Here is a 25,168-nt window from a genome sequence, read left to right as displayed (position 1 = left end):
CTTTCCTCACTTCTTGAGGTAGGCCTGTATTGCTTTATACTTTCCTCTTATGATTGCCTTTGTTGAATCCTAGGATGTACAGATTTCTGATTGAGAGAGACAGAGAGTGATCAAAATTGTAACATCTGATCATGTTTCTGCCATGTTAGGGGGGTATATTTTAAAATGTTTATGTATATGTTATAATTAAATCGATACAGTAATATCTGAAATATATTGTGCATGATGTGTTAGTGAGTCTGTAACCTCACGTTCTGTTTCTTGACAGTCTTTTTCTGACCTAATGGGGAAATCTCAGTTGTTCCCTGAAATCCCTGGTCTCTTTACAATTTTGATTACAGGAAAGCCTAGGTGGTTCGGCCCTTTAGTGTCTGCCTTTCGTCAGGGCATGATCCCGGGGTTTGGGGATTGAGTCCCCTATCCGGCTCCCTGCAAGAAGCCTGCTTCTCCCTCTGGCTGTGTCTCTGCCTCTTTCTCTCTGTGTCTGTCATGAATAAGTTAAAAAAATTTTTAAAATTCTTTTGATTTCATTGTCTCTATGGAGCAATTTGGGCAGTATTTTCCTCTTACATCATCGAGTTTTCCATTCCAGGGGCATGGAATTAGATTTCCTTTAATTTCTCTAAATAATATTTTGTTTCTTGCAATTCTTTCATTAGATTGATTCTTAGAGATTTTATTTTTTATGTTATGTAAATGTCATTACCTTTAGTATTTCCTTCCATTTATTCATTTTTGTTTGTAGAAAAATAAAGGTTTTATGTTACTGTTCAACATAACCTTGCTAAATTCACTTATTAATTCTAATAATTTGTAAATCCTTTTGGATTTTCTAAGTGTTTAATAACATCATGTTTGAAAAATAACATTTATTCCTTCCCTTCCAATCCATATTATTTTTCTTCTCTCTCTGTCTCATCATCAATTTTAGGTAGAATGCTTTAAATAACTCACCACTCTTCATGTTTGCTACATATTTTATGGATTGTATTTATCAGGTTCAGGACTTTTTCTCTATTCACTAATTTTCTAAGAAGTTTTCAAAAAAATAATTAATTTTATAGTTATTTTTTCTACATCTGCTGATATTGTTAAATAACTTATGTCCCTTTTATTAATGTATGGAATTACACTGATTGATTTTCCTTTATTAAATCACCCTTGCCTTGCTTAGTTATATCTTAATCACCATGGACTATTCTTTATATATACTTCTGGATTCTATTTGTTGCTATTTTGTAATTCTTCCTTTTGTATAGTCTGTGTTGTATCTTGAGTCAAGATATTTGCTAGAGAGTCAAAGTAGAAGTAGTTGGAAAGGGAACTTTTTCTACTCTATGAAAGACTTTATAATTGGTGCCATTTCTCTCTCTCTCTCTCTCTCTCTCTCTCTCTCTCTCTCTGTCTTTTTTTTTTAGTATAGTTGCCACACAGTGCTACATTAGTTTTAACATAGTGTGAATATACTGTAGAATAGTGATGCTCAACATCACTAATCATTAGGAAATGCAAAACCACAACATACCACCTGACACCTGTCAAAATGGATAAAATCATTCATTCATTCATTTGGGGAATATAAAAATTAGTGAAAGGGAATAAAGGGAAAGGAAAGAAAATGAGTGAAAATATCAGTGAGGGTGACAAAACATGAGAGACACCTAACCCTGGGAAATGAACAAGAGGTAGTGGAAGGGGAAGTGGGTTGGGTGTTGGGGTGACTGGGTGATGGGCACTGAGTGGGGCACTTGGCGGGATGAGCACTGGGTGTTATGCTATATGTTGGCAAAGTGAACTCCAATAAAAAATAAAAATAAAAAATAAGAGTGGAAAAAAATGGCTAAAATCAAAACTGCAAAATATAACAAATGCTGGTGAAGATGTGGAGAAAACCGAACACTTGTGGGCTATTGGTGGGAATGTAAATTGGTACACTCATTGTAGATAACGGTCTCAAGTTTCCTCAAATAATTGAAAATAGAAATACCATATGATGCAATAGTTCCACTACTGGTTACTACCAGTACACAATGGAGAATTATTCAGCCATAAAATTGGTGCCATTTCTTTTCCAAGTGTTTGGAAGGATTCTTTGGTTGAGCTGTCTATGCTTAAAATTTTCTCTGTGGGAAGGTGTTTAATAACTTAAAGTTTTAGCAATAATCTTAAGATCAATCACATTTTCTATTTCTTCTGTTAGATTTGGTAAGTTGTTTCCTTCAAGGAATTTTTCTTTTTATGTAAATCCTTAAATTTGTTAGTATAAATTGTCCATAATAATTTTACAACAGCAACCTTTTTAATAACTATGCCTTGAATGTTGTCATATCATTCATTCTTGATATTGTCATTTATGCTTTCTCCACATTCCTTTTTTTCCCTTGATCAGTCATGTTATTGGTTTATCAGTTTTGTTTTGTTTTTTTATAATAGGCACACAGTGAGAGAGAGAGGCAGAGACACAGGCAGAGGGAGAAGCAGGCTCCATTCACCGGGAGCCGGACGTGGGATTCGATCCCGCATCTCCAGGATCACGCCCTGGGCCAAAGGCAGGCGCTAAACCGCTGCGCTACCCAGGGATCCCGGTTTATCAGTTTTAATCTTTGGAAATAAATTTTTAGCTTTATTTTATCTATGTTATGTCTGTTTTTCTTTTTTTATTAATATCTTCATTTTAAATTTTTAGTTCATTAAGCTTTAATGTATTTACTGATATATTTTTGTTTAAATCTACCATTGTAGTATTTGCTTCTGTGTCTCCCATGTGGTGTCATTTTTGTTTGTTTGTTTTGTCATCTAACCAAGTATTTATCATCATTTTACATTTCCTTTTTGGTAGCTTGTTAGATATATAATTTATTTTCCTTTAGTGATTTTTCTCAAGAATACACCGTGAATTTTGCTGATTAGTGTCTAATTTTTATACTTTTACTACTTCCCAGAAAAGTGCAAGGATAGTAAATCACCTTAGTTCCCCTCATGTCTCTCAATTTCTGTGTTATTTTAAACATATTTTAACATTCATAAGAAGCTATTACTATTTTTTCATGACTAACATTCATTTAGAATAATCCATATATTTCCCCCTTCAACTTCCATTTATTCTTTTTGTATCTCCATGTTTCCATTGGTGATCATTTCACTCTACCTGAAGGATGTCCAGTCTGCCCGATTCTCTCTCCTTCCTCTGTGTCTGACTAAAATTTGATATATCTTTTTATTATTAAGTAGGCTCCACACCCAGCATGGAGCCCAACGCAGGACTTGAACTCATGACCCTGAGATTGAGACCTATGCTGAGATCAAGAGTCAGACACTTAACTGACTGAACCATCTAGGCACTCCTAAAAATCAATATATCTTATACTTATTCTCCATTTTTCATATATCTTATACTGATTCTTTGTCTTCTATCCTTTTTGCTTTTTATTTTTCATTCTGGATATTTTAATCTGATATATTTTCCAGTTCCTATTCTTCTCTTCTTGTCTTACCTGGTTCTAAACCAATCTATTGTAGTTTTAATTCCAGTTATTTTATTTTCATTTCTAAATTTTTATTGTGTAACGTTTATAAATTTAAGTTATTTGGTGGAATTCTTGTTATCTATTTTCTTGAATTCTAAAAACTGGATCATTTATGTGTCTGTTCCTTTTCTTTCTTTTTCTTTTTTCTTTTTAACTGGGGTTCCATCATTTAGTCCTATTGTTCATGGACTGCTACTTTGTATGTAAAACATGTAGAGATCATTTAAGGTTTTGGGCTCCAGAGAGGAATTACTTTTGCTCTCTGGCATAAAATTCGAATAGGAGAAGGTCATCTTAATTCTTGAATCTGGACTAGCTAGTCGCCTTTTTTTTTTTTTTCAGGAGGTGTAAGTGAATTTTTATTGGGAAGGGAAGTTGTCAACTTAAAACAGCAGCAAATGAAGAATGAGTAAGGAAACTTCCTGTTGTCACAGATACACAAGACCTCCATCATACGGGAGGCATTTCAATTTGTGACCCCCAGCGCAAAATGTGACCCCCAGTGCTTTCCACTCAATCTAATACTTCTGGATTCCTACCAAAAAGGAATACATTAAGAGCATGAAAAGTTGCTTACTGAAAGGAAACCCCTGAAGAAGAGTAGGGGAGGGAATGTAGAAATTAAGAAGTTATGTGGAACACTTTTAAATTGTAATGACTACATTTCATATCTTCACAGTAATACAAAACAAAGTCACTTGCAGAACTGGTTCAGATTACTTAAATACCAGATACATTTTTAGTCCTCTACATAAGTGTTTGGAAGTTACTTATGTTTATATGAAATGAAGCTATTAATACTTTTCTACAGCAGTAACTACACACCAGGAAGGCCAAGACAAACACAAGGAATGGAGTTTTCCCCCCCAAAAAAACCAAAAAACAAAAAACAAAATCCCTGGGCTCCGTCCATCCATGTTTTTTTTTTTTTTTTCGTCCATCCATGTTTGTAACAGAAACTGGCCCCGAGCCATGAACGCTGCTGACGCTTCCTCCCGTGGAGCACTGAGTGCAGAGTCTCACACTCACGGCTCGATGAACTTGTCCGGTAGAGCCCATCCTTAGGCTCCGCACAAGGCCCTTCTGTTGGGAGCAGAGACACTGATCATTGTGTCTGGGGGGGGGGGGGAAGCGCTGTCATCTTCAAGGGATGGGGCCCGGCCCATGTCCCAGAGTCCCATCTCCCCGCCTCTCTGTCTCCTCCTGATGTTGCTGCTGCCCTCGTGGACAGAGCTACTACCCGAGGGACCAGATGTCCAAGACTTCGGGGCCTCCCCTGGCTTTCCTCCCCACGGCCTTACTACGATCTACCCTGAGTCCGAGTCGACCAGAGACAAATATATCTGCTCCACTGAGCCCGGATCTTCCCAGCCGCTGGGGAGGGATGTAAGGTCAGACTTGGATCATTAAAAGGACATTGATGATCAACTCCCGAATCTTACCAATGAGAACAGGAGGCCCTGATAGCCTGTGGTTTGGGGAGGCTGAAGTTGGGTGATTAAAACATGCCTTGAAAAGTATAAAGTGCTCCCCAGACATAAAAGTTACGTGGATACGCGTGTGTTGTGGGTTTGTGGATGTCTGCCGACTTTAGAGCTGTGTAAATGACTTCTGACTTTGGGACAGTTCCACTTATCTCAGGAGTCACAGGTGGGACGACCTCTCAGTTGACGTGTTAGAACTCACCCGGTAGGGCTGCCTAGGGGGGCGCAGCGGTTGAGTGTCTCCCTTCCGTTCAGGGCGTGACCCCGGGGTCTTGGGATCGAGTCCCACATCCGGCTCCCCGGGGGAGCCCACTTCTCCCTCTGCCTGTGTCTCTGCCTCTCTGTGCATCTCTCATGCATAAATAATATCTTTAAAAAATAAATAAGTAAATAAAGAGGAAGAGATCCGTGTAGCTGTTAATAAAGTAGATTCTGTTTTAAAAAAAATCTTATTTTTGATATTTGTATTATTTTTCGCTTTGCCCATTTTCATAACATTTACATTCTGTTCTGTGCTCATGACCTCCTAATTGTTTAGTGTTCATTCTAGTTATAAATGGATTCATTGTTCAGCACTATTCATTATACTCACAGTTTTCTATTTCTGGTTTATGTATTATTATTCATCTATTGGTTAATTAGACTTCATCATTAAGCACTGTCCTTATTCTTTTAATAGGGTCCTTCCATACATTCTCTCATGTTTGAAAATGTGCACAAATCACCTTTATATTCAACTGATATCTTGGTCTTGTATGATACTTCTGAGTCACAGTTAGTCTGCTCACAGTTTTGTGCACATTGCTCCATTGCCTACTGGCATGGAATGCTGGTGTGGCAAAATCTTAGCTCAAACTGATTTTTCTGCTTTGTTGGTTATTTGCCTTCTCTACTTGGTCATATGAATAATTATGTTTTATGCTTCCCTTTAAGTAACTTAGACTGGATTAATCTCTGTCATTATTTTTTTACACATTTTTCCAATATGTGGTGTGCTTTTATGAGCCAGGGCTTCAGCATGTCTTTTACTTCAAAGAAAATTTCCTACACTGTTGAAATTTTATTGATTGCATATACTTTTAGGGATCCAATTAAACTAATTTTGTATTAACTTTGTTCTCCATTTTTATGATTTTCCTAATTGTTATAATTTTCCTGTTTTTTTTTCTTTGCACTCACTGTTATGATCACAAGCCAATTTTTTCTTAAAGTTATTCTTTAAAAAAAAAACTTTTCATTTTGGAAGAGCTTTAGATTTACAGAAAAATTGTGAAGCTCATACAGATTGTATTTAGAGTTTCCTTTATTATTAACATCTTACCTTAGTATGGCAAATTTGCCACAACTAGTGAACCAATAGTAATGCTTATTCACTGAAGTCCACATTTCCTTGGTTTTACCTACTCTCTTCCTGTTATAAGATCCCATCCAGGATACCACATTTAGTTCTCATGTCTCCTTAGGTTCCTCCTTGTCTGTAACAGTTTCTTACTCTTTCTTTGGTTTTTGATAACTTTGACAGCATTGAGTATTGGTCAGATATTTTGCAGAATGTCTCTAACTTGGGTTTTGTTTGATGTTTGTTTCATGATTATACTGGGGTTATCAAAGATCACAGAGGTTAAGTGTCATCCTCATCGCATTATATTAAGGGTACATACTATCAGCATGATTTATCACTACTGAGGTTAACTTTTATCACCTGGCTGAAATAGTTTGTCAGGTTTCTTTATTATAAAATTACTCTTTTTTTCCACTTTTCCATACTTTACTCTTTGGAATGAAGTCACTATGAGCAGCCCATACTTAAGGAGTAGATATTATGTTCAACCTCCTTGAGTGTGGAGTTTCTTTTTTTATTTTAAAGATTTTATTTATTTATTCATGAGAGACACACAGAGAGAGGCAAAGACATAGGCAGAAGGAGAAGCAGGCTCCATGCAAGAAGCCCGATGTGGGACTTGATCCCAGAACCCCAGGATCATGCCCTGAGCCAAAGGCAGACGCTCAACTGCTGAGCCACCCAGGCATCCTGAGTGTGGAGTTTCTATACAAAATTATTCGGAATTCTTAACTATGGGGAATTTGTCTATTCACCTCCATTTATTTTCTTCAATCACTTATTTATGTTAGTATGGAATCATGAGTACATATTTTATATTTTGGATTATAATTCAATACTATATTTTGTTCTCCAGATTGTTTCAGCTTTGCCCCTTAGAATATCTTTCAGTTGGCTCCTGTGTCTCTTTAACTTAACCCCATCATTGATTTTTTCAGTACTTCAGTACTTTCAGTATTTCTTCACTTTCTGGTACTGCAAGATGCTCCATATTCATGTTGTTTATTTCCTGCCTCAGTCCTGGAATTAGTCATTTCTTCAAGAAGTTCTGATTCCTTTTATCAGAGAATTATAGTAGAGATCAAGCCCTATAGAGAACAAACTAATGGTTACCAGAAGGGAGGTGGGTGGGGGAGTGGGTAAAATAGCGGATGGGGATTAAGGAGTGCACTTGTGATGAGCACCTGGTGATATATAGAAGTGTTGAATCACTCTATTGTACACCTGAAACTAACTGTATGTTAAATAAGTGGAATTTGAATTAAAACTTTAAAAAGTAAAAGAAATCAGGGTCTGGATACGAGGTGGCTAATGTTACCTACTTTTTTCTTTGTTGCTTTTCTTATTTCTAATATATTTGTTAGCCTTACAACGGTGTGGGTTTTTTTGTTTTGTTTTGTTTTGTTTTGTTCTTGGTTCACTTCTTAAGCTCAGAAATTTTTCCTTTATCACATTCTGTTATTCTAACTTCCTGTTTTGAGCTTCTGTTTAATTGAATGTGTATTATGGATAAATTCTTCTGTATTATGAAATACAGAGAATAGTTGATTTTTTCTTTTAAGTAACTCTTTCTTGGCTCTTCTATTCCTTGCTCCACCTTCAAGCATAGCCAATATATTGATTTCAAAATAGGGTAGATTAGTTTTGCTGTTTTAATGATTTTTATAAACGGAATTGGACGGGTTGCATTACTTGATGTCTAAGTTCTTTAATGTTATATTTGTGTGATTCACCTTGGTCGATATGTATAGCTGTAGATCATTACTTTTCATATTATATGAATATAACCTAATTTATGTATCCATTTCACTATGACATTTGATTAGTTTCAAGACAGTTGAGAGAAAGAACGAGAGAGATTAGTAATAGATCTATCATCCTTTTCTTCCATTTGCTCTTTTTTACACAAGTTTCCCATCCTGTCTAAGAGTACTTAGCTCTCTAGATGAAAATCTGCCTATATGCAGAAGTCCCTGAACAGGAAACCTGAGAGTCAAAAATCATGTGAGTGTTGGGAATCCAGCAGTGATTTGAGGACATGCAAGTGAAATACTTGACCTGACTGTGTGAGGATAGTGTCTGAATGAATGTGTCTGTCACTTAACAAATGTGAGATATATTAAGGAGTATTTTTAATAGCTCACTACAGATATTTTACATCTGATTAAATCAGTGAACATGTATAACATCATTAAAGTGTAGGTTATCTAATGTGTGGGTTACATTTTAATAAATGTATTTTAATCTGAGTAGGGGTTGTGACCTCCAACCAAAGGTTTAACCTTAGAAAAGGTATATTTACTGAGTGTGAGCAACACTTCAAGTCATATGCATATGTATCAGCTGAATGTGACCTTTCAAATATGAGTGACATCTAACTGTATAGATTAAAACAAGATAAATGTTGGTGTCATCCAAATGACCGTTGAGTATAGGACTACTCAACGAGGGGTTCACAACTGAATGAGTGCAATGCCTGAACGCATTATAAGTTCTCAATGACTATTTGGCATCTGAAAGAGTGTGTGTTGCATTTTGTTGAGTGTATATGGTATTATGATGATTGTGTAATAGTTCAGAGTAATATACTTGTGTATAATATCTGGATATTTTCTCATATCTTAGTCTATAAATATTAAATACATATATTTGCCATTTGAATAAGCAAGCTAATCATCTGAACTTTAGTGGTAAATGAATTAGGGTGTGTAACATCTGAATGTGTGAGCAATATCTAAAAGAATGTAAGTAGCAAGTACATACCTATGATAGCTAAGGTACTCTGTGTGATATGTGCAGGATTGTGTGCCATATCTCTAAAGTATATGAGAAATACCCGAGCCTGTGTTTAACATCTGGATCATTGAATGGGTTCTGAATGAGTGTAACAAAAGAATATATGGATGTAATATCTAAAGTATGTTGTAACTGAATGTGTGAAAAACTTTTATTTCCTTCCAAATATGTGTTGCATTCCTATTTTATGTCAAGTACCATACAAATGCTGGGGATGCAGCAGTAAGCAAGAGAGACATGAAAATGAGTTTAGGATAACATCTGAGGGTGGTATCTTCAAGAATAATTGTGACCACAGAGAAAATGTTTCTAATATTTTGAATAAGTAAGTTCTTACCATAAACATTTAATTTTGGAGTGGTTTAGGACTTAAAGGAAAGTTGAAAGATGGTACAGAGTTATCATATACACTTCACCCAGTTAATTCTAATGTAGTAATTTTACATAACTATTACTACATCACATTTGTCGAAACTAAGAAATTAATGTTGGCACATTACTAGTAATTAAATGACAGACTTTATTCAGATTTTGCCTGTTATTTTTCTATCAACATTCTTTAACTGTTCAAATGTCCAATCTGGAATTCCACACTCCAATTGGTCATCATATCTCCTTTGTCTTCTAGAATTAGCCATTACAACCAAAAGCTCTGGATCCTTTCATTGGAGTGTGTTTGGCCAGCAGGTATGCATCATAGCATCACTGCTTCTATGCCCTCTCAGTGGAAAGAGTTAAGTAATATACGCATGCATACTAATCCATTTATGCACATATATTTGTAAATATAGATGAAGATATATAAATATATGTATATAAATATGAGTTTATATTAATGTTTCAGACTCTAACACCAAAGGCTTTATTCTAGTCTCCCCCCTTGCTTATTTATAACTTCTTTCTTAGACATTGAGAGACATGGATATTCATAATACAGTTTCAATTGCTAACCTATATCTCCATGATAAGTTAACAGAATATAGTATATATACAATTACTAGGTTCTTCTTTGGTTTGTTTTAGTCGTTCTAATACATGTGTTGTGGCATTAATAGTTTTAATTTTCATTTCTCAGATAGAAAACAATGTTGGCCATCATTGCAAATGTTTATTTGCTATTCGTGTATCTTCCTCAATGAGATGTCTATTCAACTCGTTTCCCCATTTTTAAATTGGGTTCATTTCCTGGCAAATTTTAAATGTTCTCTGTATTTTCTAGACACAAATACATTGTTAGATATAGAACTTGCAAATCTGTGGCTTGCTTTTCATGTTTGTAAAGGGTCCTTTAGAAGGGCAAAGGTTCTTAATTTTGATGAAGTTCAAATTATAAATATTTTTCGGCTGTTAATGTTGTATCTAAGAAATAATTGCCTAATCCATGGTCACAAAGATTTTGTTCTGAGCTTTACCCTAGAAGTTTAACAGTTTTAGGCTATACATTTTGGTCTGCAATTAACTTTTCTTTTTTTGTCCTGGATATTATTGATTGATTTTTTAAATTTCAATTCCAATATAGTTAACATACAGTGTTATATTAGTTTCAGGTGTACAATATGGTGATTCAACAATTCCATACGTGACCTTGTGCTCATCACAAGTGCACTCCTTAAAATAACTCCCCATAACTTACTTTACCCATCCCTCCCTCACTTTCCCTCTGTTAACCCTCAGTATGTTCTCTATAGTTAAGTGTCTGTTTTTTTGGCTTGTCTTTCTCTTTCTTCTCCCCAACACTTGTTCATTTGTTTAGTTTCTTAAATTCCACATATGAGTGAAATCATATATATTATATTTCTTTCTCTAATTTATTTCGCTTAAGATTATACTCTTCAGCTCCATCCATGTTGTTGGAAATGGCAAGATGTCATTCTTTTTTTACGACTAATATTCCATTGTCTATATATATCACACCTTTATTTTCATCTTTCAATGGAAATCTTGCTGCTTACATGATTTGACTATTATAAATTATGCTATAATTAATTTTCAGTATATTTCTGTATATGGTGCTAGGTATGGATCAAAGTTGGGGTTTTTTTTTTCCATACAGATGACAATTTTTCCAACACCACCTGTTGGAAAGACTATCATTTCTCCACTGATGACCTTGAACATTATCCAAAATCAAAGAAAACATCTATCTGGAACAATTTCTGGGCTCTCTATTCAGTTCCACAAATCTATGAGTGTACACATTTTTTAAATGTATATATTTTTAATTGGAGTTCAATTTGCCAACATAGCATAACACCCAGTCTCATCCTGTCAAGTGCCCCCCTCAGTGCCCATCACACAGTGACCCCTTCCCCCACCCACATCCCTTTCCACCACCCCTTGTTAGTTTCCCAAAGGTAGGTGTCTCTCATGTTCTGTCACCCTCACTGTCATTTCCCATTCATTTTCTCTCCTTTCCCCTTTATTCCCTTTCACTATTTTTTATATTCTACAAATGTATGAGAACATGTGATGTTTGTCCTTCTCCAATTGACTTATTTGACTCAGCATAATACCCTCCAGTTCCATCCACGTTGAAGCAAATAGTGGGTATTTGTCGTTTCTAATGGCTGAGTTCCATTGTATACATAAACCACATCTTCTTTATCCACACATCTTTCGATGGACACCGAGGCTCCTTCCACAGTTTGGCTATTGTGGACATAGCTGCTATGAACATTGGGGTGCAGGTGTCCTGCCATTTCACTGCATCTGTATATTTGGGGTAAATCCCCAGCAGTGCAATTGCTGGGTCGTTAGGCCAGCTCTATTTTTTACTCTTTGAGGAACCTCCACACAATTTTCCAGAGTGGCTGCACCATTTCACATTCCCACCAACGTCCAAGAGCATTCCCCTTTCTCCACATCCTCTCCAACATTTGTTGTCTCCTGTCTTGTTAATGTTCACCATTCTCCCTAGTGTGAGGTGGTATCTCATTGTGGTTTTGATTTATATTTCCCTGTTAGCAAGTGATGTGGAGCATTTTCTCATGTGCTTGTTGACCAGGTCTATGCCTTCCTCTGTGAAATTTCTATTCATGTCTTTTGCCCATTTCAGGATTGGATTGTTTGTTTCTTTGGTGTTGAGTTTAATAATTTCTTAATATATCTGGGATACTAGGCCTTTATCTGATAGGTCATTTGCAAATATCTTCTCCCATTCTGTAGGTTGTCTTTTAGTTTTGTTGACTGTATCCTTTGCTGTGCAGAAGCTTTTTACCTTGATGAAGTCCCAATAATTCATTTTTGCTTTTGTTTCCCTGGCCTTCATAGAGGTATCTTGGAAGAAGTTGCTGTGGCCAAGTTCAAAATGGTGTTGCCTGTGTTCTCCTCTAAGATTTTGATGGAATCTTGTCTCACATTTAGATCTGCCATCCATTTTGAGTTTATCTTTGGGTATGTTGTAAGAGAATGGTCTAGTTACATTCTTCTGCATGTGGCTGTCCAATTTTCCCAGCACCATTTATTAAACAGACTGTCCTTTTTCCAATGGATAGTCTCTCCTGCTTTGTCAAATATTAGTTGACTATAGAATTGAGGGCCCATTTCTAGATTCTCTGTTCTGTTCCATTGATCTATGTGTCTCTTTTTGCGCCAGTACCACACGTCTGCATGATCACAGCTTTGTAGTACAACTTGAAATCTGGCATTGTGATGCTCGCAGCTCTGGTTTTCCTTTTTAATATTCCCCTGGATATTTGGGGTCTTTTCTTTTCTTTTACAGAATTTGGAATACAATTTGATGTCAGAAAGCCAATTGAGAAGCACAATTATAAAACTACTGGTGGCTCTGGAAAAAAGTATAAAAGATTCAAGAGACTTCATGACTGCAGAATTTAGATCTAATCAGGCCGAAATTAAAAATCAATTAAATGGGATGCAATCCAAACTGGAGGTCCTAATGACAAGGGCTAATGAGGTAGAAGAAAGAGTGAGTGACATAGAAGACAAGTTGATTGCAAGGAAGGAAGCTGAGGAAAAAAGAGAAAAACAACTAAAAGACCATGAGGAACTCTACGCCAAGATTGCTAGAACTCATACAGCAGGATACAAAATGCCCAGAAGTCAGTGACATTTCTATACACTAACAATGAGACTGAAGAAAGAGAAATTAAGGACTCAATACCATTTACAATTGAACCCAAAAGCATAAGATAAATAGGAATAAACCTAACCAAAGATATATACCCTAAAAACTATAGAACACTTCTGAAAGAAATTGAGGAAGACACAAAGAGATGGAAAAATATTCCATGCTCATGGATTGGCAGAATTAATATTGTGAAAATGTCAATGTTACCCAGGGCAATTTACATGTTTAATGCAATCCCTATCAAAATACAATGGACTTTCTTCAGAGAGTTGGAAAAAATTATTTTAAGTTTTGTGTGGAATCAGAAAAGACCCTGAATGGCCAGGGGAATTTTAAAAAAGAAAACCATAGCTGGGGGCATCACAATGCCAGATTTCAGGTTGTACTACAAAGCTGTGGTCATCAAGACAGTGTGGTACTGGCACAAAAACAGACACATAGATCAATGGAACACAATAGAGAATCCAGAAGTGGACCTTCAACTTTATGGTCAACTAATATTCGACAAAGGAGGAAGACTATCCACTGGAAAAGTCTCTTCAATAAATGGTGCGGGGAATATTGGACATCCACATGCAGAAGAATGAAACTAGACCACTCTCTTTCACCATACACAAAGATAAACTCGAAATGGATGAAGATCTAAATCTGAGACAACAATCCATCAAAATCCTAGAGGAGAACACAGGCAACACTCTTTTTGAACTCAGCCACAGTAACTTCTTGCAAGATACATCCACGAAGGCAAAAGAAACAAAAGCAAAAATGAACTATTGGGACTTCATCAAGATAAGAAGCTTTTGCACAGCAAAGGATACAGTCAACAAAACTAAAAGACAACCTACAGAATGGGAGAAGATATTTGCAAATGACGTATCAGATAAAGCGCTAGTTTCCAAGATCTATAAAGAACTTCTTAAACTCAACACCAAAGAAACAAACAATCCAATCATGAAATGGGCAAAAGACATGAAGAGAAATCTCACAGAGGAAGACATAGACATTGCTAACATGCACATGAGAAAATGCTCTGCATCACTTACCATCAGGGAAATAAAAATCAAAACCACAATGAGATACCACCTCACACCAGTGAGAATGGGGAAAATTAACAAGGCAGGAAACCACAGAAGTTGGAGAGGATGTGGAGAAAGGGGAACCCTCTTGCACTTTTGGTGGGAATGTGAAATGGTGCTGCCACTCTGGAAAACTGTGTGGAGGTTCCTCAAAGGGTTAAAAACAGATCTGCCCTACTACCCAGCAATTGCACTGCTGGAGATTTACCCCAAAGATACAGATGCAATGAAACGCCGGGACACCTGCACCCCGATGTTTCTAGCAGCAATGTCCACAATAGCCAAACTGTGGAAGGAGCCTCGGTGTCCATCGAAAGATGAATGGATAAAGAGGATGTGGTTTATGTATACAATGGAATATTACTCAGCCATTAGAAATGACAAATACCCGCCATTTGCTTCAACGTGGATGGAACTGGAGGGTATTATGCTGAGTGAAATAAGTCAATCAGAGAAGGACAAACATTATATGGTCTCATTCATTTGGGGAATATAAAAACTAGTGAAAGGGAATAAAGGGGAAAGGAGGAAAAATGAGTGGGAAATATCAGAAAGGGAGACAGACCATAAAGACTCCTAACTATGAGAAACGAACTAGGGGTGGTAGAAAGGACGGTGGGGGGGGGGTGGGGGTGACTGGGTGATGGGCACAGAGGGGGGGCACTTGATGGGATGAGCTCTGGGTGTTATTCTATATGTTGGCAAATGAACACCAATAAAAAATAAATTTATAAAAGAAACAAAAAACAAAACAAAAAAAATGAAGAAAATACTTGAAAAATAATAAAAAAGAACAAAGTAAAGAAATAAAAATAAAATCAAAGGCAGAAAAAAAGGAAAAAATACAACAAATAGGAAAAAGCTAGAAAGATGTAATATTTAAGTAAAACTATATTACTAATAACTGATGCTAATGGATTGAACCCACAAGAATTCAAGAAAAAAGAGAGAGGAACCAACATTATGCTATCTAAAGGAAACACAAGTTAAATAATCTATTTTGAGTTTACTTTTCTGTATAATGTTAGAAAATGGTCCAGGTTCATTATTTTGCATGTAGCTGTCCAGTTTCCACATCACCACCTTTTGAAGAGACTGTCCTTTTTTTAAAATTAATTTATTATTGGTGTTAAATTTACCAACATACACAATAACCCCCAGGGCCTGTCACCCATTCACTCCCATCCGTCGCCCTCCTCCCCTTCTACCACCCCTCATTCGTTTCCCAGAGTGAGCAGTCTCTACGTTCTGTCTCCCTTTCTGATATTTCCCACACATTTCTTCTCCCTTCCCTTGTATTCCCTTTCACTAGTTTTTATATTCCCCAAATGAATGAGACCATATAATGTTTGTCCTTCTCCGATTGACTTATTTCACTCAGCATAATACCCTCCAGTTCCATCCACGTTGAAGCAAATGGCGGGTATTTGTCATTTCTAATGGCTGAGTAATATTCCATTGTATACATAAACCACATCTTCTTTATCCACTCATCTTTCGATGGACACCGAGGCTCATTCAACAGCTTGGCTATTGTGGCCATTGCTGCTATAAACACTGGGGTGCAGGTGTCCCAAGTTTCATTGCATCTGTATCTTTGGGGTAAATCCCCAACAGTGTAATTGCTGGGTCGTAGGGCAGGTCTATTTTTAACTCTTTGAGGAACCTCCAACAATTTTCCAGAGTGGCTGCACCATTTCACATTCCCACCAACAGTGCAAGAGGGTTCCCCTTTCTCCACATCCTCTCCAAGATTTGTGGTTTCCTGCCTTGTTAATTTTCCCCATTCTCACTGGTGTGAGGTGGTATCTCATTGTGGTATTGATTTGTATTTCCCTGATGGCAAGTGATGCAGAGTATTTTCTCATGTGCATGTTGGCCATGTCTGTGTCTTCCTCTGTGAGATTTCTCTTCATGTCTTTTCTCCATTTCATGATTCGATTGTTTGTTTCTTTGGTGTTGAGTTTAAGAAGTTCTTTATAGATCTTGGAAACTAGCCCTTTATCTGATATGTCATTTGCAAATAACTTCTCCCATTCTGTAGGTTGTCTTTTAGTTTTGTTGACTGTATCCTTTGCTGTGCAAAAGCTTCTTATCTTGATGAAGTCCCAATAGTTCATTTTTGCTTTTGTTTCTTTTGCCTTCGTGGATGTATCTTGCAAGAAGTTACTGTGGCTGAGTTCAAAAAGGGTGTTGCCTCTGTTCTCCTCTAGGATTTTGATGGAATCTTGTCTCACATTTAGATCTTTCATCCATTTTGAGTTTATCTTTGTATATGGTGCAAGAGAGTGGTCTAGTTTCATTCTTCTGCATGTGGATGTCCAATTTTCCCAGCACCATTTATTGAAGAGACTGTCTTTCTTCCAATGGATAGTCTTTCCTCCTTTGTCGAATATTAGTTGACCATAAAGATGAGGGTCCACATCTGGATTCTCTATTCTGTTCCACTGATCTAATTGTCTGTTTTTGTGCCAGTACCACACTGTCTTGATGACCGCAGCTTTGTAGTACAACCTGAAATCTGGCATTGTGATGCCCCCAGCTATGGTTTTCTTTTTTAAAATTCCCCTGGCCATTCGGGGTCTTTTCTGATTCCACACAAATCTTAAAATAATTTATTCTAACTCTTTGAAGAAAGTCCATGGTATTTTGATAGGGATTGCATTAAACGTGTATATTGCCCTGGGAAACACTGACATTTTCACAATATTAATTCTGCCAATCCATGAGCATGGAATATTTTTCCATCTCTTTGTGTCCTCCTCAATTTCTTTCAGAAGTGTTCTATAGTTTTTAGGGTATAGATCCTTTACATCTTTGGTTAGGTTTATTCCTAGGTATCTTATGCTTTTGGGTGCAATTGTAAATGGGATTGACTCTTTAATTTCTCTTTCTTCAGTCTCATTGTTAGTGTATAGAAATGCCACTGATTTCTGGGCATTGATTTTGTATCCTGCCACGTTACCAAATTGTTGTATGAGTTCTAGCAATCTTGGGGTGGAGACTTTTGGGTTTTCTATGTAGAGTATCATGTCATCGGCGAAGAAGGAGAGTTTGACTTCTTCTTTGCCAATTTGAATGTCTTTAATGTCTTTTTGTTGTCTGATTGCTGAGGCTAGGACATCCAGTACTATGTTGAATAGCAGTGGTGGGAGTGGACATCCCTGTCTTGTTCCTGATCTTAGGGGAAAGGCTCCCAGTGCTTCCCCATTGAGAATGATATTTGCTGTGGGCTTTTCATAGATGGCTTTTAAGATGTTGAAGAATGTTCCCTCTATCCCTACACTCTGAAGAGTTTTGATCAGAAATGGATGCTGTATTTTGTCAAATGCTTTCTCTGCATCTAATGAGAGGATCATATAGTTCTTGGTTTTTCTCTTGCTGATATGATGAATCACATTGATTGTTTTATGGGTGTTGAACCAGCCTTGTGTCCCAGGGATAAATCCTACTTGGTCATGGTGAATAATTTTCTTAATGTACTCTTGGATCCTATTGGCCAGTATCTTGTTGAGAATTTTTGCATCCATGTTCATCAGGGATATTGGTCTGTAATTCTCCTTTTTGGTTGGGTCTTTGTCTGGTTTTGGAATTAAGGTGATGCTGGCCTCATAGAACGAATTTGGAAGTACTCCATCTCTTTCTATCTTTCCAAACAGCTTTAGTAGAATAGGTATGATTTCTTCTTTAAACGTTTGATAGAATTCCCCTGGGAAGCCATCTGGCCCTGGACTCTTGTGTCTTGGGAGGTTTTTGATGACTGCTTCAATTTCCTCCCTGGTTATTGGCCTGTTCAGGTTTTCTATTTCTTCCTGTTCCAGTTTTGGTAGTTTGTGGCTTTCCAGGAATGTGTCCATTTCTTCTATATTGCCTAATTTATTGGCGTATAGCTGTTCATAATGTTTTTAAAATCGTTTGTATTTCCTTGGTGTTGGTAGTCATCTCTCCTTTCTCATTCATGATTTTATTAATTTGAGTCTTCTCTCTCTTCTTTTTAATAAGGCTGGCTAATGGTTTATCTAAGTTATTAATTCTTTCAAAGATTCAACTCCTGGTTCTGTTGATCTGTTCCACAGTTTTTCTGGTCTCGATTTTGTTGAGTTCTGCTCGAATCATTATTAACTCTCATCTTCTCCTGGGTGTAGGATCTATCTGCTGTTTTCTCTCTAGCTCCTTTATGTGTAAGGTTAGCTTTTGTATTTGAGCTCTTTCCAGTGTTTGAATGGATGCTTGTATTGCAATGTATTTCCCCCTTAACACTCCTTTTGCTGCATCCCAAAGATTTTGAACGGTTGTATCTTCATTCTCATTAGTTTCCATGAATCTTTTTAATTCTTCCTTAATTTCCTGGTTGACCCTTTCATCTTTTAGCAGGATGGTCCTTAACCTCCACGTGTTGGAGGTCCTTCCAAACTTCTTGTTGTGATTTAGTTCTAATTTCAAGGCATTATGGTCTGAGAATATGCAGGGGACGATCCCAATCTTTTGGTATCGGTTCAGACCCGATTTGTGACCCAGTATGTGGTCTATTCTGGAGAAAGTTCCATGTGAACTTGAGAAGAATGTGTATTCAGTTGAGTTTGGATGTAAAGTTCTGTAGATATCTGTGAAATCCATCTGGTCCAGTGTATCATTTAAAGCTCTCGTTTCTTTGGAGATGTTGTGTTTAGAAGACCTATCGAGTATAGAAAGAGCTAGATTAAAGTCAACAAGTATAAGTGTATTACTATCTAAGTATTTCTTAACTTTGGTTATTAATTGGTTGATATATTTGGCAGCTCCCACATTCGGGGCATATATATTGAGGATTGGTAAGTCCTCTTGTTGGATAGATCCTTTAAGTATGAGATAGTGTCCCTCTTCATCTCTCACTTCAGTCTTCGGGGTAAACTTTAGTTTATCTGATATAAGGATGGCTACCCCTGCTTTCTTTTGAGGACCATTCGAATGGTAAATGGTTCTCCAACCTTTTATTTTCAGGCTGTAGGTGTCCTTCTGTCTCAAATGAGTCTCTTGTAGACAGCAAATAGATGGGTCCTGCTTTTTTATCCAGTCTGAAACCCTGCGCCTTTTGATGGGGTCATTAAGCCCGTTCATGGTCAGAGTTACTATTGACAGATATGAGGTTAATGTCATCATATCTCTTCAATCCTTGTTTTTGTGGATTGTTCCACTGAACTTCTTCTTAAAGGGGAATTTTAAGAGTCCCCCTTAAAATTTCTGGCAGATCTGGTTTGGAGGTCACATATTCTTTCAGTTCTTGCCTGTCTTGGAAGCTCTTTATCTATCCTTCCATTTTGAATGAGAGCCTTGCTGGATAAAGTATTCTTGGTTGCATGTTCTTCTCATTTAGGACCCTGAATATATCCTGCCAGCCCTTTCTGGCCTGCCTGGTCTCTGTGGAGAGGTCTGCTATTACCCTAATACTCCTCCTCATAAAAGTCAGGGATTTCTTGTCTCTTGCTGCTTTAAGGATCTTCTCTTTATCTTTGGAATTTGCAAGCTTCACTATTAAATGTCGAGGTGTTGAACGGTTTTTATTGATTTTAGGGGGGGGGATCTCTCTGTTTCCTGGATCTGAATGCCTGTTTCCCTTCCCAGATTAGGAAAGTTTTCAGCTAGGATTTGTTCAAATACATATTCTGGCCCTCTGGCCCTTTCTGCGCCCTTGGGAACACCAATTAAACATAGGTTTTTCTTCCTCAGGCTGTCGTTTATTTCCCTTAATCTATCTCCATGGTCTTTTAATTGTTTGTCTCTGTTTTCCTCAGTTTCCCTCTTTGCCATCAACTTGTCTTCTATGTCACTCACTCGTTCTTCCACCTCATTAACCCTCGTCGTTAGGACTTCTAGTTTGGATTGCATCTCATTCAATTGATTTTTAATTTCTGCCTGATTAGCTCTAAATTCTGCAGTCATGAAGTCTCTTGAGTCCTTTATGCTTTTTTCTAGAGCCACCAGTAGCTGTATAATAGTGCTTCTGAATTGGCTTTCTGACATTGAATTGTAATCCAGATTTTGTAACTGTGTGGGAGAGAGGACTGTTTCTGATTCTTTCTTTTGAGGTGAGGTTTTCCTTCTAGTTATTTTGCTCAGTGCAGAGTGGCCAAAAAGGAAGTTGTATTGGGAACAGGAGAAAAAGACAGGAGAGAAAGAAGGAAAGAAAATAGAAAGAGAAAAAAAAAGGAAGAAAAAAGAAGAAAAAGAGAAAGAAAAAGAAAGAAAGGGGAAAAAAGGGGTGGGGGAAGCAAACAAATCAAAAAGCAAAACAAAACAGTAAACAAAAAAAACAAAAAACCCACGGGGGAGTATCCTCTGTTCTGTATACTTTAAGTCTCTTGACTTCCTCTGGAACTTGTCCTTCTAGCTGGTCTTCTGGGGAAGGGGCCTGTTGTGCTGATTTTCAGGTGTTAGCACTTGGGGGAGCTGCTCTGCCCCCTGCCTGGTGCAGGGCTCAGTGGTGGTTGTTCACCCCGTGAGGCCCCAGGAGGAACAACCGCAGTGGCAGGGCCAGCTCTGGATCCCTGGATTCAGCCCCCGCAGTAACTCCGGAGCTCTCCGTTTGCAGGGTCTGGAGGCTCCGGGGTGGGGCCGCTGATCTGCTCAGCTCGGGGCAGGAGCGTCCTTGCTGTCCTGGGCCCTCCCGGCCTCTGCCTGTCCGGGGGGAGGCCGGATCCTGGGCTGTGTCCCCGCGCCCTGTGCTCCCGGTCTGCGCTGTTGGATTCGCGCTCCCGGGCCGCGCAGCCCCCTCCACGGAGCCGCTAATCGAGCCCCTCCGAGCTGCTCCTGGGTCCTGAGGTGCACGCTGAAGCCCTTAGGGAGCTCGGCGCACTCTCCCCGGGGCACAGGTGTCTGTTGGTGTCCCAGGGAGCCCGAGGGCATCCCCGCCCTCCTGGGGTCCTGCTCTAACTCCCTGCGAGGCCTTTCCGCCAGGGAAGATTGGTGCAGCTCCTGCTTCTCCGGACGGAGCTTTCGTGTCCTGGGGACACTCGCCCCGGCCTCAGCCCGGCTCCTCGCGGGGCCCCTCCCCCTTGGAGGCCTTTTGTTTCTTTATTTCTTTTCCCCAGTCCTCTTACCTTGATAGAAGCGTGAACTCTTCTCACTGTAGCATTCCAGGTGTTCTCTCTTTAAATCTCAGAACGAATTCATAGAATTTCAGGATAATTTGAAGGTTTTCTAGGTAATTTGGTTGGGACAGGTGATTTGGAGACCCTACTCTTCCGCCATCTTGCCCCTCCCCCAACTCTTCTCGAGACTATCCTTTTTTCGTTGTATATTCTTTCCTTTTTTTGTCATAAGTTAATTGACTATATAATTGTGGGCTTATTTCTGAGCTCTCTGTTCTGTCCTATTGATCTTTGTGTCTATATTTGTCCCAGGACCATATTATTTTGATTACCACAGCTTTGTAGTATTTCTTTTTATTCTATTTCAGTAAAATTATTTTTTCATTTCAAGTTTTTACTTAAATTCCAGGTACTTAACATATAGTGTAATATTCATTTCATATGTACAATATAGTGTTTCAACAATTCCATACAAGACCTGGTGCTCATCACAACTGCCTCCTTAATCCCTGTCACTGATTTCACCCATCCCATCACCTATCTTCCATCTGGCAAACACCAGTTGTTTCTCTATAGTTAAAAGTCTGGGGCCAATAAAAAAGTCTGGGGCCACCTGAGTGTTGAGCATTACAAGTACTTTATATATTTTGGATACTAACCATTTATCAGATATGTCATTTGCAAATATCTTCTCCCATTCCAAAGGTTGCCTTTTAGATTTGTGGATTGTTCCCTTTGCCATGCAGAAGTTTTTATTTTGATGAAGTCCCAATAGTTTATTTTTGTTTTTGTTTCCCTTGCCTCAAGAGATATCTCTAGAAAGAAGCCCCTACGGCTGATGTCAAAGAGGTTACTGCCTGTGTTTTCCTCTAGAATGTTGATGGTTTCAGATTTCATTTTTAGTTCTTTGATCCTTTTTTAATTTATTTTTGTGTACGGTGTAAGAAAGGCGTCCAGTTTCATTCTTTTGAATGTAACTGTCCAGCTTTCTCAACAGCGTTTGTTGAAGAGAGTGTCTTTTCCCCATTGAATATTCTTTGTCAAAGATTGATTGCATGTGTAGTTGTGGGTTTATTTCTGGGTTTTCTTTTCTGTTCTATTGATCTATGCGTCTATTTTTGTACCAGTGCCACACTGTTTTAATCACTACAGCTTTGTAATATAAGTTGAAGTCTGGAATTGTTGTGTCTCCAGCTTTGTTTTCCTTTTTCAAGGTTGTTCTTGCTATTTGGGGTCTTCTGTGCTTCCATACAAACTTTAGATTATTTGTTCTGGCTCCGTGAAAAATTCTGGTGGTATTTTGATAGGGACTGCATTAATTGTATAGATTGCTTTGGGTAGCATTGACATTTTAACAATATTTGTTCTTCCAACCCCTGAGCATGGAACGTTTTTCCATTTCTTTGTGTCTTCCTCAATTCCTTTCATAAGTGTTCTATAGTTTTCAGAGTGCAGGTCTTTAACAATTTTGGTGGTATCTCATTGTGGTTTTGATTTGTATTTCCCTGATGGCAAGTGATGCAGAGCATTTTCTCATGTGCTTGTTGGCCATGTCTATGTCTTCCTCTGTGAGATTTCTGTTCATGTCTTTTGCCCATTTCATGATTGGATTGTTTGTTTCTTTGCTGTTGAGTTTAAGAAGTGGACCCTCAACTTTATGGTCAACTAATATTTGATAAAGGAGGAAAGACTATCCACTGGAAAAAAGACAGTCTCTTCAGTAAATGGTGCTGGGGAAATTGGACAGCCACATGCAGAAGAATGAAACTAGACCACTCTCTTTCACCATATACAAAGATAAACTCAAAATGGCTGAAAGATCTAAATGTGAGACAAGATTCCATCAAAATCCTAGAGGAGAACACAGGCAACACCCTTTTTGAACTTGGCCACAGTAACTTCTTGCAAGATACATCCACGAAGGCAAAAGAAACAAAAGCAAAAATGAACTATTGGGACTTCATCAAGATAAGAAGCTTTTGCACAGCAAAGGATACAGTCAACAAAACTCAAAGACAACCTACAGAATGGGAGAAGATATTTGCAAATGACGTATCAGATAAAGGGCTAGTTTCCAAGATCTCCTTTTGATTTTAATCATGCCTTTTATACTCTTCCATTTCATGACTTAAATTGAATTATTTATTCCTCTTTTAAAAACTGTTTTGGAGGTTACTCCAGAATTTATGATACATATTGTTAAATAAACTGAGCCTATGCTTAAATAATATGCCACTTGCAAATAGTGAAAGGATTTTCTTCTTATCCTTCCAACATTGCTGTCATACATTTCACATCTATATATGTTATAAACAACCAGTACATTGCTACCGTTTTTGCTTTAAACAATTATATTATGCTGTAGTTCATGCAAAGAAAATTTTATATGTTATATTCACTTATTCCATTTCTTATACTCTCCATTTCTTCGTGTAGATCAAATTTACAGACCTGTATTATATTCCTTCTGCCGTAATAACTTTATTAATATTTCTTGTATGGTAAATCTGTAGACAATGGATTTCAGCAGATTTTTATCTGAGAATGTTAATTCTTTTTCAATTTTGAAAAATATTTGGTGAGATAGAGAATTTTTGGTAGGATTTTAGTTTCAATACTTATAGATGTCACTCCAATGTGTCTTTGCGTGCATGGTGTATTAATTTTCTAAGGCTACTGGAAAAAAGTACCACAAACTGGGTGGCTTTGAACAACAGAAAATTATTCTTTCACTGTTCTGAAGTTAGAAAAATCAAGGTGTCAGTAAAGCCATACTTACTATGAGACTTTGGATAGACTCCTTTCTTGCTTCTTCATGGATTCTGATGGTGGTAACAGTCTTTGTTTTCGTTGGCTTGCAGCTGCATCACTGCAATCTCTGGCTTTCTTATCATATGGTATTCTCCCAGTGAGTCTTTGTTTTTTCTTTTTATAAAGGATACCAGTCATATTGGATTAGAGCTCACCCTAATTGAGTATGACCTCATGTTAATTTGATTACATCTGCAAAGACTCTGTTTCTGAATAAGGTCATATTCCTTCACAGCTACTACATTTAGGACTTCATCATATTTGGGGGTAGGACACAATTAAACCCACAACAGAGTTTGTGATGAGAATTCAACTCTTACTCTTCTTTATTTGTAGGAAATATGTGTGTTTTCTGCTTTCAAGGTTTGTTCTTTGTCTCTTTTTCAGGAGATTCAGTATTATATGCCTAACTGTGTGTGTGTGTATGTGTGTGTGTGTGTGTGTGTGTGGTACTTATCTTGTTTGGCGTTCTCTAAACTTCTTGGGTATGTGCTTTTGTGTCTATTACTAATTTTGGAGAAATAACATATATTATTTCTTTAAATATTTCTTCTGCCCATTCTCTCTTCTTTTCCAGTTACATATGCTGCACCATTTGATGTCCTGCATCTCTTAGATGCCCTATGTCTTTTTATTTCCACTCATTTTTTCATAAAAATTTTGGTAATTCCTATGCCTCTACTTTTAAGTTTACTGATTCATTCCTTGGCTATGAACATCTACTGGCAAGCCTTTCAAAGACATTCTTCATATTTGATACTATATTTTTTTATTTCTAAGATTTCCTTGGATTCTTATAATTTACATCTCTTTGTTAAAATAAACTATCTGCTCTTGCATGTGATCAACTTTTTCTGATAGAACCTTTAATATATTAATCATAGTTACTTTAAGTTCCTCATCTGATAGTTTCATCATCTGTGTCATATCTGAGTCTAGTTTAGATGATTGATTTGTCTCTACAGATTGTGATTT

Source organism: Canis lupus, chromosome X, assembly GCF_011100685.1.
Source record: "Canis lupus familiaris isolate Mischka breed German Shepherd chromosome X, alternate assembly UU_Cfam_GSD_1.0, whole genome shotgun sequence".
NCBI lineage: Eukaryota > Metazoa > Chordata > Mammalia > Carnivora > Canidae > Canis > Canis lupus.
Note: the sequence above shows the minus strand (reverse complement) of the source record.